Consider the following 12,370-nt stretch of genomic DNA (forward strand, 5'->3'; position numbering starts at 1 on the left):
GTGTAACAAAATGAAAATTATGTTACAAGATGAAAACAATGTTACCATACCTAACAAGATGAAAATTACATAAAAGACATTAGAAGACAAAAACAGTGTAACAAGACAAAAACAAGACAAAAGATCTAACAGGGTGTAACAGGGCATAACAGGATGAAAATGACTTAAAAAATGTAACATGAAAAAATGACGGAAACAAGAAGAAAATGGCGAAAAAGACGTAACAAGACAAAAATGATGTAACAAGACGTTACAAGATGAGAACAAGGTAACAAGATGAAAGTGTCATAAAAGGTGTAACAAGACGAAAAGTAAGTAAGAAGATGAAAACAACGTAACAAGACAAAAACAAAACAAAAAATATAACAGGATGTAACAGGACAAAAATTACCTATAAAATGTAACATGTTGAAAACATCAGAAACAACATGTAACAAGACAAAAATGGCGTAAAAGACGTAACAAGATGAAAACAACATAAGACAAAAACAAGACAAAAAATGTCATAGGCTGAAAATGACTTGAAAAATGTAACAAGACAAAAATGATGTAACAAGAAAAAAATAAGAGATGGAGGCTTGATTGTGGAGAAAAGGTGAGGTTCAGTTAGCTTTGTACACAAACTGCCAGTATACATGTCCACCAGAGAGCAACTTTTTATTTTTGTATTTTGTGTTCAAAGCCTGTACTTTTTTTTTCAGTTTTACCTTAAGTTAAATCAGTTCTTCTACTTTTACCGGAGTCATTTTTACATAAGTATCTGTACTTCTATTTGAGTACAGAACGCGTGCACTTTCGCCACCTCTGGTGTTAAGAGTGTGGGAGTTTTAGTGGCAAACCATCCTGCACACAGAGCCCAGCTCCGTGCAGCTCCTCAGCTGTGGTGATGTAACAGGAAGTAGTGGGTTGCCTTCCAACGTCAACCTGACAGCCGCTTCAGCTTTGCTCATTGAGAGCCGGAGGTCCGCTGTGTTTGCTTCTCCGACTGCGCCGAAGCCGAGGACACTCAAGAAGACACTTTGGGGATTGCCTCGCCAGCGAATCCAGATTCGAAACCCCCTGTGCTGCTGCTTTTGGATTTCACTCTCTGGTAGGAGGACTGAGATCTGTCCGCTGCGTTAACGTCCGTGTTCTGTGGCCAAACTGAGCTGCAGTAAATGTCGGTAGAATGAATGTAGGCTTGACAATGCATCTTGTTCATCGGTGTGTGTTTATCGAGGTCATTTCAACTGTATCTGCGTGGATTACAGAGTCGAGGCATGTGCATTAACAGAATACGCTGGGATGCCCTCAATCCATTAGAAACGAAGGGAACACCAGTACGAACATCCGCAACTGGGTCCAGTTAATCTGTATCGTCCTTCTGCCAGGACTGGATGTGGAAAATATGGATGTGATAGAAGAATATTGTGAGACAGCAGTCTTTGGTGGGTTTTGGATACCATTAGGCCGTCGCGCGTCAACGTTTTTGCTATATGATTATAAATATACCCAAATACATAGTTTTTTTTTGACTCACCTTTATCAGGTATACGGGTCTTTTTTCCCACTGTACATCGAGTGATGTACTGAGAGTTTACTCAGCTGTAGCCTGTTGTATACTCATGCTTTACGGTAATGCGTAAAAGCTCTTTAAACTGAATAAAACACATTACGCAGCATTTTCCAATCGCGCAGATTAGATTAACATTGTTGATAGGCTATACAAACTCCAAGGATCAATTGTAACTTCGGCTTTCATGCATATTTGATTATATAGCCGCGGATCGCTGTTATAAAATCCTCCAGATATCCATTCTATAGATGAAATAATCAGCAGTAAAGTGTACAAAGAGATGAACCACACAGTAATTGAGCTCCATTCAGCGCTGAGGCTTTGATGTAAGCGGTGGTCACTGGTTGCTAAATCATCTGCATGGTTACATAAGCAGCAGATTTGGACATGCTGGAAGTTTGTGGGCAGGGCAGTAAAAAGGGAAAAAAAAAAGAATGGTGATGGTGAATGATGATGGTGATGGTGGTGGTGATGGTGCGTGGGAGGAGGAGGACGTGATAACGGCGGTGGTCACCAGTTGGCAGAGGATACTGTGCTGAAGGAAGATGCTCCGGAGTCATTGTGTAGGGAGGTGGCAGAGCAGAAGCCAAAGCAGACGATTGGTCGTTTGTGGACTTTGTCTGTCAGCATGTCAAATTTGATCTAATCCTTCTACAAGCTGTGCTGCAGATTTCTCATGGGTTTTATTTTATTTTATTTTTATTTTGCAATGATGAAGTGTTCCCAGATAGCCTGTTGTATTACCTGCAGTTTAGTTTAAGCCTTTTGTAAAATGATCAAATGATTTTGTAAAAAAGTCAACAGGTTCTTTGTGCTGTTTTGCACATGCAGCTGTGCATTTAGAGGTAGAATCAGTAGGATTTGTTCTAACTCTTTGTAAATGCGCCAGAAAGATAGTTTATTGTTGTGTCTCATTCCCAGGACAGTTTTTGAACAGTAAAATGTCTCAAGCACAGCAAAAATAATGAGAAAGTAAGGAGAGGGAAGGGTCTCTGCAGATACAGCCACCACCACACACTTCTGCTGGGTCACAAGTGATGATTGAAAGGGATTATGTTCATATCAGTCTATACATTTTTTTGTAGGAAAATGTTGTTTATTATGCCTTTAATGTTTGTTCTGAATCGCTGCACTTTAAAAAAAAAAATCAGTTTTCTTTTCCCCCCTACCATATCTGCTTCTGCAACAAAATGAAGAACGACACATTGGTTAAGTTTGGGGAACTAAAACCAGTTGGATCAGAAAACGTTGTGTTTGTTGAGAAATGTTGGAAAACAAAACAGAAACTTTTTGGCCCTGAACACATGACAGTTTAAAGGCCCTGTAAATATGGTTTACAAATTTAAATTTTTCTTATATGAAAGTGATAGTCTTCAGCTCCCCGCGACCCTTTGAAAATAAGCTGTTACAGAAAATGGATGGATGGATGAAAGTGACAGTTCACCCAAATATACATATTTCCCCCTGGCTTAAAGTGTCATTTATCCATCTAGATAGTTGGACAATTCTTGAGTTATCAGCTGTTGGGATGTTTGCCTTCTCTTGAATATTATTAACTGGATTAACTGGCATTTGGCTTGTGGCACACAAAGCACCAATAAGATGCATTTTGTGAAAAACCAGCATCTCATTCCAAAAATCATCACCTTGTCACTCAGGATAATCCACAGACCTTGTTGTGAGCAGTTTCACATAGCAACTATTGCCTTTCTGCAGTGGAACTGACCAAAACTACTTTAGAATTGACTAGAATTTTATTGTAGACAGAAAATACTTCACTGTGGTCGATTTCTCTGAGATACCTCTGCAACCCACACCAAAAAAATCAGGTGAATAACATGTCAGCCCAGGGAAAAAAGTATGTATTTTTGATTTTGGGGTGAACTGTCCCTTTAAAACCTATCAAAACGTGACAGGTTAAAGTCCCTGTAAAAATGGTTTTCAAGCTTACATTTTTTCCTGGTAATATTAAAGGTGCATTGTTTGATTAAAATTTCACTGAGAGCAACCTGGCCACACAGCAGACGGCCTCACATCTGTCATTACATGTTCATTCAGATATTGTTAAATTTTGATTGGTGCAAGAAAGTCCATGGCATCATCTCACTCTTCAAACCAGTGACAAATCAACAGGAACACTGAGGTAGAAATCTCTCATGTGAAATAAGTACAAAACACACTTCGCAGATTGCTTTGTGTTGGAGTAGATCAGTAGTTGCATGTGTGAATGTGTTCTGAGCAGTGAGAAAAGTGTTTTTTCTTCTATTTGAAAAGTTTTTAGAGGCTTGAAGAGATAAACTTGGTCTTGTATCAGGAGGTAAATATCAGGAGAGAAGTGAAGGAGGGCAGCAGGGAGAAACAGCATGTAAAGCCAGAAAATGATAAGAATAAGATGATCTACACATTGCAATATCTGTCATAAAAATCTTTTGTGCGTATGATCACAATTGACATCCAAGGTTACTGTCTAAATTTTTCATTGTGTAGAGGAAACCATGAAATACCCTGTTTTTTTTATATCATTACAATGATGCACAAAATTACATTTAATAAGAACAAGTGGTAAAAACATTCTCCAGATTCAAATCTTAATGACTATATGTAATTTTATATTTATTACAGACTTTGATAGTTAAAATTAAAATTCAGAAAGATTGATTATTTTAATATTGAAGATTTAAAAATGTCTGTACTTGCGAAAACGCCCTTATCCTGCTCTAACAAATATTAGAGGTAGTCTGGACAAAGTAAACAGAATTTCCTGGTCGCCTCCCCAAGGAGGTGTTCCAGGCACGTCCAGCTGGGAGGAGGCCACGGGGCAGACTGAAGACTAGGTGGAGGGATTATATCTCTGCCCTGGCCTGGGAACGCCTCGGGATCCACCAGTCAGAGCTGGCTAATGTAGCCGGGGAAAGGGATGTCTGGGGTCTCCTGCTGGAACTGTTACCTCCACAACCCGATTTCAGATAAGTGGTTGAAGATGGATGGATGGATGGACAAATTAGTTTTATGTAGTTTTTTTAAATTTGAATCATCGCACAACCCACCAGATTTATCTTAAAACTACTCTGCACTTTTACTTTTCTCTATATGCTATATGCAAAGTGAGCCATATGGCAAAAACCATCTATGTAACTTAACAGTAATGGTATGTATATCACGAATGGTATGTATATCAAGAATTGTTCAGTAAATAACTATACTGTGCTGCTCTGTATCAGTCAAATCTAGAAGGGAGCCCTTGATCTGAAAAACCTGCGAGTTTACTACGTGTTGTTTCTTGATTGAGGCAGATAGATTTGTGAGATTGTGCGAAAATTCAGCCGTATTGCTGTATAGCCTGCCTTGAATATATAAGACACTGAGGCAGAGGTCTACACATTTGGCTTCAGAACCAAATGTGGCTCTTTTGCCAGTGGCTCCCTGTGACTTTTTCAAAAATGTATGTAGAAATAAATAGTTGTTTTTTTTAAAAACATTTTTCATTGTGGGTCTAAAGTGATTTTTACATTCTTCAAATGTAAAAATGTATACACCAAAAAAATAAGTTGCTAACTGTCAGTCTCCATAAGCTAACTCTGGATGCCAAATCCAAAAAAGAAAAGTCTCTGGAGAAAAGAGAGAAAATAATAATTGTGGCTCCAGACAGACTTTTTGGCTCATTTGAGTGTAAAGGCACTAAGGGATAACTCCCACAGTGTTAACTAAATCTGTGCTGGTGGGCAATACTTTGATACTTTTTCAATACCACATGTTTAAAATGACACAATATCCCTTAATTGTAGTATCCAAAGTACTAATGTTATAAAAAGAAATTATCTAAGTGCTCATTCAAGACCTCAGTTCAGCTCATTCTGTATTGTCCTGCCTGAAATTTGGCTTGCAACAGTGGACTGTGTGCACGTTGTTAATTTAAAAAAAAAAAAAAAGGGGGGGGGGGCTATTTTGTGTGCCAAGACTTTTTTTTTTTTGCTATAGTGTCAAAAGAGGTAGTGTTTTATATAAAAATAATATTGTATCTATATTTAAAATCCTGGTATTGTGACAGTTATTTTCAATTTTCGACAATTTCTTCATTCTGTATTACACTTGGTAGTAATTTGTAAGCTGTCACAAATGTTCAGAAAGACCAGAAACTAAGCCTGTTGAAACTGGGTTTTTACTTCACTGTCCATGTATGTCAGCTATCAGGACACTTTGGACCCTGAACACGTCCAAGCTGCCAGTTGGCAGCACTGTCAGATGAGTCTGTGAGGCCCTTTTTTCTCTGACATCTTCCAATGGCCCAGGCTTACGCTAAATACACGAGCTCATTGTGCAGTGGGAAATGTCATGCAACCCATCGGATTTGAGCCTCAAACTATCACGTTGAGTGTTTACTGCCTGAGTCCAGAAAACAGCTATTTAAATGTGGGCGAGACAAAGGTCTTGGCAGCAAAGCTCCCAAAGCCCTTGCGATCTCCATGGCATGGTGGATCTGTTCCCTAAAACACTGGCATTTAGAGGGTTGTGCCAGTGGAATCTCGTTCACACTGTAGTGGATTCTGTCATACAGTAGCTCTGTGGTTCAATTTAGAACCATGGCTTTGCAGCAAAGGGGTGATTTTCTTTCTGCCTTCCATTTAGAACAGCCTGTCCTCACCAGTAAAATGTGCATTTTAGTCAAAATTGGAAGCAGCTCGTTCTTACTGACAAGTCCATTTATTGTTAGGCAGCACCTCCGAGTGGATGCAGTAAACATCGCAAGAGAAGTATAAGGAGTGAGAAAGTCCACATTTAGAGGAGGTACAGTGGATGGATGGCTCAAACAAACACAGGACTTTTCACCCAGGAGACCCGGTTTGAATCTTGTGTAGAAAAAAAAGTAGTCATGGAGTTACTGCCACCAACTGTTGCTCTCACGTTGCATGCGAACGTGGTAAGCAGTCCGACTGCCCAAATCACGTAACCTTGCAGGGCAGCTGGATTTGATTGTAAAGGACGTTCACTTAGGAGACTGGGGTTTGAAATTAATTGTTGTCCTAACTCTATCCAAACTGATTTTGTGCCTAAACCTAAGCAAACTGCAACCATTTTACAGTGTAAATTGCGTGTTTTGTGAGTTATGTTGTCATGGAAGAGATGTCACTTCCTTCATGTGACGTATGTAACGTAGTTATTTTAACCCAAACCATGATCATTTCCTAACTCTAACCAAGTAGTTTTGTTGCCTAAACCTTGCCAAGTAGCTTTTGTGCCTAAATCTAACCTAACTGCGACCATTTTACAACATAAATTATGTGTGTTACGTGCGTTATGTTGTCACTTTTGTCACACAACATACTTAATACAGTTATTTTAACCCAAACCATGATCTCTTCCAAAACCTAACCTGTGCCTAAATCTAACCAAACTGCGACAGTTTTAACACGTAAACCACATGTGTAATGTCAAGTGAGTTATGTCATATAACCTACATAAGCAGTTAAGGTCCGGTAAACCTGCTGCTACCAGCACTCTCCACCAGTATTACATGTTCTTTGTGGGGATAAATGAAAATGATCTATTCTGGTGTTTAGGTGTGAGGATGTGTTGATGTAGGAGCAGTTGTTGTGACACTGTGGCAGCATTGGACTGATTATGTGTGTGTGTTTAACTGATCCACCGTCCTAGAAACACTGCTGGCAACCAACTCTGATGAGAGCAAAGGCCGCCCGATTCACAGTCACAAGAGTAATGACGGCTCTCATGAAACTTCACCCCTCATAAATCATCGAGGCGCACTGGGCTTCTGCAGCCTTCTTCTTATTGATTTACCTCCTTGTCCTGGTGTGGACGCTCTACAGGCACTCACATGTATTTATTAAGGGGTGTGAGCGCCAATTTCATACTCTTCCAGCTTTTGCTGTCCTTCAAACTCATTCAAGTCAAACCTTCATTGTGTTCCAGCTGGGATCAAATCAGCAAGTATACATTATATGTTTTTTCCTGTCTGCTAACCCCAGGCTGCAGTTATCATATTACACAAAAGCACAGTGATGCACATATGCACTGGTGTCAAAGTGCTCCCTTCAGGTTCTGGATACAGTTTCGGGGATGTGAGACCTTTTGAGGTAATTTTTCCGCTCATACATTATGGAGGGTCATTTTTCTTCCTCTCCAGTTTAATTTCAGCACACAAGGTGCCTGGTGTGGCCTGTCATAGGCTGATGTCTTCAGAGGCAGCATCTGGGGAGCTGTGCTAGAGGACAGTGAAAAGAGGCTGTGCAGTTTCTAAGGGTGTTCCATGTTTGTGTGAGCTAAACAAAGCGTCAGTGACACAGGCTTCCTGATTTACTGTGTGGGAGGGGGCCTCTGACATACGGAATAGAGGAAATGGTCCCTGGGAAGGTCTGCATGTCTGTCTGTTTGTCTTCCAAAGGTGAACCTGCAGTACCCCTTTTTAATTCCTCTAACACAATTACATCAAAACACTCAATTGCTATTGAAAGGCTCCCTTTCCAGCCAACATACACTGCTCTGGACCTCTCTGCCACTCAATGTTATCTGCTGCTATGAACAAATGTCTGCTGCAGACATTCTGTTGGATCCCCAATTAGCTAACGTACTCTACTGTGAAAATATGACTGTTACTATTGTCAAACTCAGGCTGCCGTAAGCTGTGCCAAAAACTCTCCATATTATTGCAGTTAATTGGTTTCCAAGGTTAATAAAAAATCCCACATTACTTTTAAGGACCACAGTGTATTATTGTCCATACTCTTAATCAGTTCTCTTAATCAGTCACTCAATTTTGCAATTGCAACACTTAACACAAACTCAACCAATTCCTGTGAATTCTGCATGACCAGCACATGACTGCAACTTTTCCACAAATTTGACGTCATCCAGTGTCGTCCTTCCACAAATCATAGCAGTCCCCCGCACAAATGTCATACATGTATGTCTCAACGAACTGACTCAATGATTTATTACTTACTGTTTTTTTATATTTTTATTTTTTATTCTGTCACGGGTACTGAAAAGATTATGAAAAGGTTATGTAGAACACTCCAAACAACATGTGGTTTTATTTTCCCTAAAACAAGTTGACTTTGATTTTTAATGAATTTTACTAATAATAAAAATAATAATCAATTGTATTCTCAAAAATCCCTAAAATCATGCAACATGCATCACATTTGAACAAAAAAAAAAAGGCCTGTGAAATCCCGGAGGGACTGCTTTATTCTGGTCATTAATTTTAAACTGAAGGTTATTTTTGCAGATATGTGATGTGTGTACATCATATCTTATTGAATTTGTCTTTACTTGTGTTGTTGTTATACTCATTACAATATAAAATTGTCCAAGAAGGAAGAAGGCCCTCTATTAAGTTTTTAAAGTTAAGTCCAGTGGTCAGACATTCATGTGGATCAAAAAGTTTGGGACAGAATCATTCTGATACAATTTTTTAGAAATAATTCGGTTATAGTAATTATCGATTATTTGGGGTCTTTTAGTACACCACAACATAGTGAAAAATGTTGGTAACTGTCGTCTTTGACTCAACTCCCATGACACTGTACTTTGCCTCGTGGTAACCTGTTGGCTTCCAGCTGGCTACCTGAAGCTGGTGCTGAATGAAATCATGACAGGAACAAGAAAGTCATCAAGGCAGAAACTGCGATAAATGCAACGTACAAATCACTGGAGGTTTTAGACATTGACATAGCAGCTTACATCATCAATTTTAGTATGGCTAGCTCCAGAGCATTTTATTTAATATCTATTACTGGCCGTAGTAAATAAAAGGGCTACATAAATCACACATCTTGGAAGTAAGCCGTATTGTTTCATGAAGTTTTACTGCCACCTACTAGACTGGGATAACAGAGCAATAGACTGTGTATAAAATACAAAGAACATAATTTTTTTTGTTTATTGTGAACATTATGAGCAGCTCCCGCTGTAAAAAGCAAAGTCGTAAAACAGTCTTTTGAGATAGACAACACAGCCAGTTAAAAATTTACATTTTAAATTGTTTTTGTGTTATATCAAAGGCACACAGTATAAGTGTGATGGGCTCTGGGTGCTGCCAAAATGTGGTTATGCAATGTTCCATGTAGATGGCCCCCTCTGGCTACCAAGTTTTGTCCTAATACCGTGAACCCTCGCCAATTCAACATTGCAGTTTTACAAACATTCCATTTTTTTGCACCCTTCAGTCCATCGTTCTACAAAAACAGTGAACTGTACTCATCACTGGCTAACTACCTACTGAGAAGTTGGGGCTACTAAAGTAAGCCTACTAAGCCTAATAAAACGGCTAACGCTATGTATAAAAAAGAAGAACAAAAGAAACACAAAAGCCAGACTATTAAAAAAAATGGCAACGAAATGAGTGAATGGAAGCAGTTGTTTATTTGGCTGGAATATGAAACATCTAAGGATATAATGTACTGTGGTGTGTTCTGCAGATTCCTCAACTAGCTGAGAGGCCTAGCTAGGTTTTCATCATAAACAATGCCTTTAGGTAACATCACATTGCAATTCATGGTAAAAGTGGACAACGCGCAGCGTTAGCTTCTGTTTCTGCATTGTTTTTACATTTGGACCACCGAAAATGTAATTTTGCCACCAAATTTAGGGGCTGGGTGGCCTGTGGGGCCAGTGCTTAAAAAATATTAGCATCTATCCTTGCACTCATAGCCTGCTAACGTGCTGCTTTCCGTACACAGCCTATGTTGAGACAGTGTAATAGCCAGACAACAACCTGCTCCACATGACAAGAGCCACAGACTTTGAACAACCCGTCTTAGCTTTCCTGCTAATGGCTCAGTCTTCAAACATGATCACAGGTCTTGTTCAGCTTGATTCTGCTAGCTGTTATGTCAGTTTGCAGGCTGGTTAGCTAATTTGCTGAATAGAAAATCTGTTTCCCTTAAATCATAGCTACCCACAATTCCAGTTTGCCTTGTTATATTGGTAATGAAAAAGCCTGCTGCTGAAGATGAGGCACTTGTACTATGGCAGCTAGTTTATGTTGGCACCGGTGGCTGCTATCAACATTTTTCCCAATTCAGATTTTTCCAGTCGTTCTTGTACAGTATTTTAAGATCTGTGTCCTCTGTTTTCATAGTAGCTCACTCATGTAAGCAGTTGAATGTTTTTGTCACACAAGCCCAGGGCACACAGGGAAACCTGAGCCTGTTAGTAATGACGTGAATAGCTCCCCTGGAGGTCAAGTCTAGGGCCCACACCAAGCACATGGAGGATATTCCTTGGCTTCCTTGGGGCCGTTTTTAAAAGTGCATTTGACCGAGGTCCAGGGTTATTTTTGTTGTGGCAATACCAGGAGGGAACCACTCACAGGACCCTGTGTTCACTGTTTGTGTGGTCTAACAAATGCCAAACGAGATGTAATCAGACTATGAGAATAATTTTAAAGTCCCTACCCTAAGGTGTTTGTGATGAATATGTTTTTGCAGCCTTTTAGCTGACAATTACAGCTCTTTAACTGACCCCTCCATGTTCATTTTTGTCTGTGATCAGTGCCTTTTTCAAAGTATGTGGCATTTCTTACTAAGGGACATACTTGCCAAACTTGAGACCTCAAAAATAGAGAGGATTTTGAAAGTGTGAGGTCTGGAGCTCCTCCCCCAGAAAAATGTAAGTTTCAAAGGCTTTTCTTTGAAAATAACACAATAATAAGTAACATGCACATTTTTTTTGCAAACAGATACCTGCAGATGACTTGTAATTGACTAATAAATATTAATTATTATCTGGAAAACACAATTGGATTGCAGTATTTAGCCTAACCCAGCAGTCCAATTTCAAATTTGATTATAATAACATGGAAAATAAATATTTTACAACTGTTTTTATAAGGCTGTATTACTTGGGCATTTTTTTTGTTCATCACTAAAAAAAAATCAGGAGAAATATGGGAGAATTGTGACCCCAGGAGGAAACCAAGAGAGGGCAAGGAAAAACGGGAGTCTCCCAGAAGAATCCAGAGTGTTGGCACACATGCCTTGGGAATTGGAGAATTCCTTTCACTGACACAGAATGTGAGTGCTGTTGGAAATGCTTGGATGGATAGAATGACACTGAACATAGAGAGGATTAGTGCGTGGTGCTTGCAGAGAGATCCCAAAGGGCGTTTTTCCGGGTTTATAGCCTAATGTTTCCACAGCCCGAAGAAAGACGGCTGATAATTGAGCTGAAGCATCGTCAATGAAATCCACTGATATAAAGAACCATTTCCCTGTAGCCACATAAAATCTGAAGGAGCATGCTAACACCCATTTAAACTCTCTGGGCAGTTTTTGGCCTGATAATCTCCTTGCAGCTGTATGCCAGTTTAATGACTAGTAATCCCTGCAAAAAAAAAAAACAACAAAAAAAACACACACCCGTGAAACTAAAATCTGTGAAAAGCAACAACCAGCCTTGAAGCCTAAATATCACAGAGGAAGGAAGAAAAACCCTGCTGAGAAAACTCAAGCTATTGTGTGAAGCTCTCAGCTTGTCAGTGCACTTAATGCACTTGACAAGGAAAAATCAAGTGACCTGTGAAAATGGGGCTCCTTGTAGTGGAAAGAATTGGCGGAATTAGCCACACTTTCCCATCAGACTGTAAGCACTGCCTCAGGTTAGGCAGTGGGCACATGCTCAGCAAGTTAGGCTATTTTAAACACAGCCTAGAAACCCTCTAGCTACATCAAAACATTTACCTTAACACCAAGGAGAATTACTAGCAGCTATGCAGGTGCAGCGCACGGAGGAGCCCGGTTTATTTTTAACCACTGTATTTTTATCTCGGTATTTGTGCTATTTTTTCCTTTGCGT

At 39.6% G+C, this 12,370-nt stretch overlaps 1 protein-coding gene across 1 annotated transcript in view; it reads left to right on the forward strand.

The window, feature by feature from the left end:
- The first annotated feature begins 905 nt into the window (after positions 1 to 905).
- calcrla (calcitonin receptor-like a) overlaps positions 906 to 12,370 on the forward strand; it is a 46,905-nt gene continuing 35,440 nt past the window's right edge. Inside the window, exon 1 of the mRNA XM_084724239.1 lies at positions 906 to 1,090. The gene's annotated coding sequence lies outside the window, so the exon portion shown is untranslated. The remainder of the gene's footprint in view (positions 1,091 to 12,370) is intronic.

Source organism: Lutjanus erythropterus, chromosome 8 (genome assembly GCF_056507025.1).
Source record: "Lutjanus erythropterus isolate fLutEry1 chromosome 8, fLutEry1.hap2, whole genome shotgun sequence".
Lineage (NCBI taxonomy): Eukaryota > Metazoa > Chordata > Actinopteri > Lutjaniformes > Lutjanidae > Lutjanus > Lutjanus erythropterus.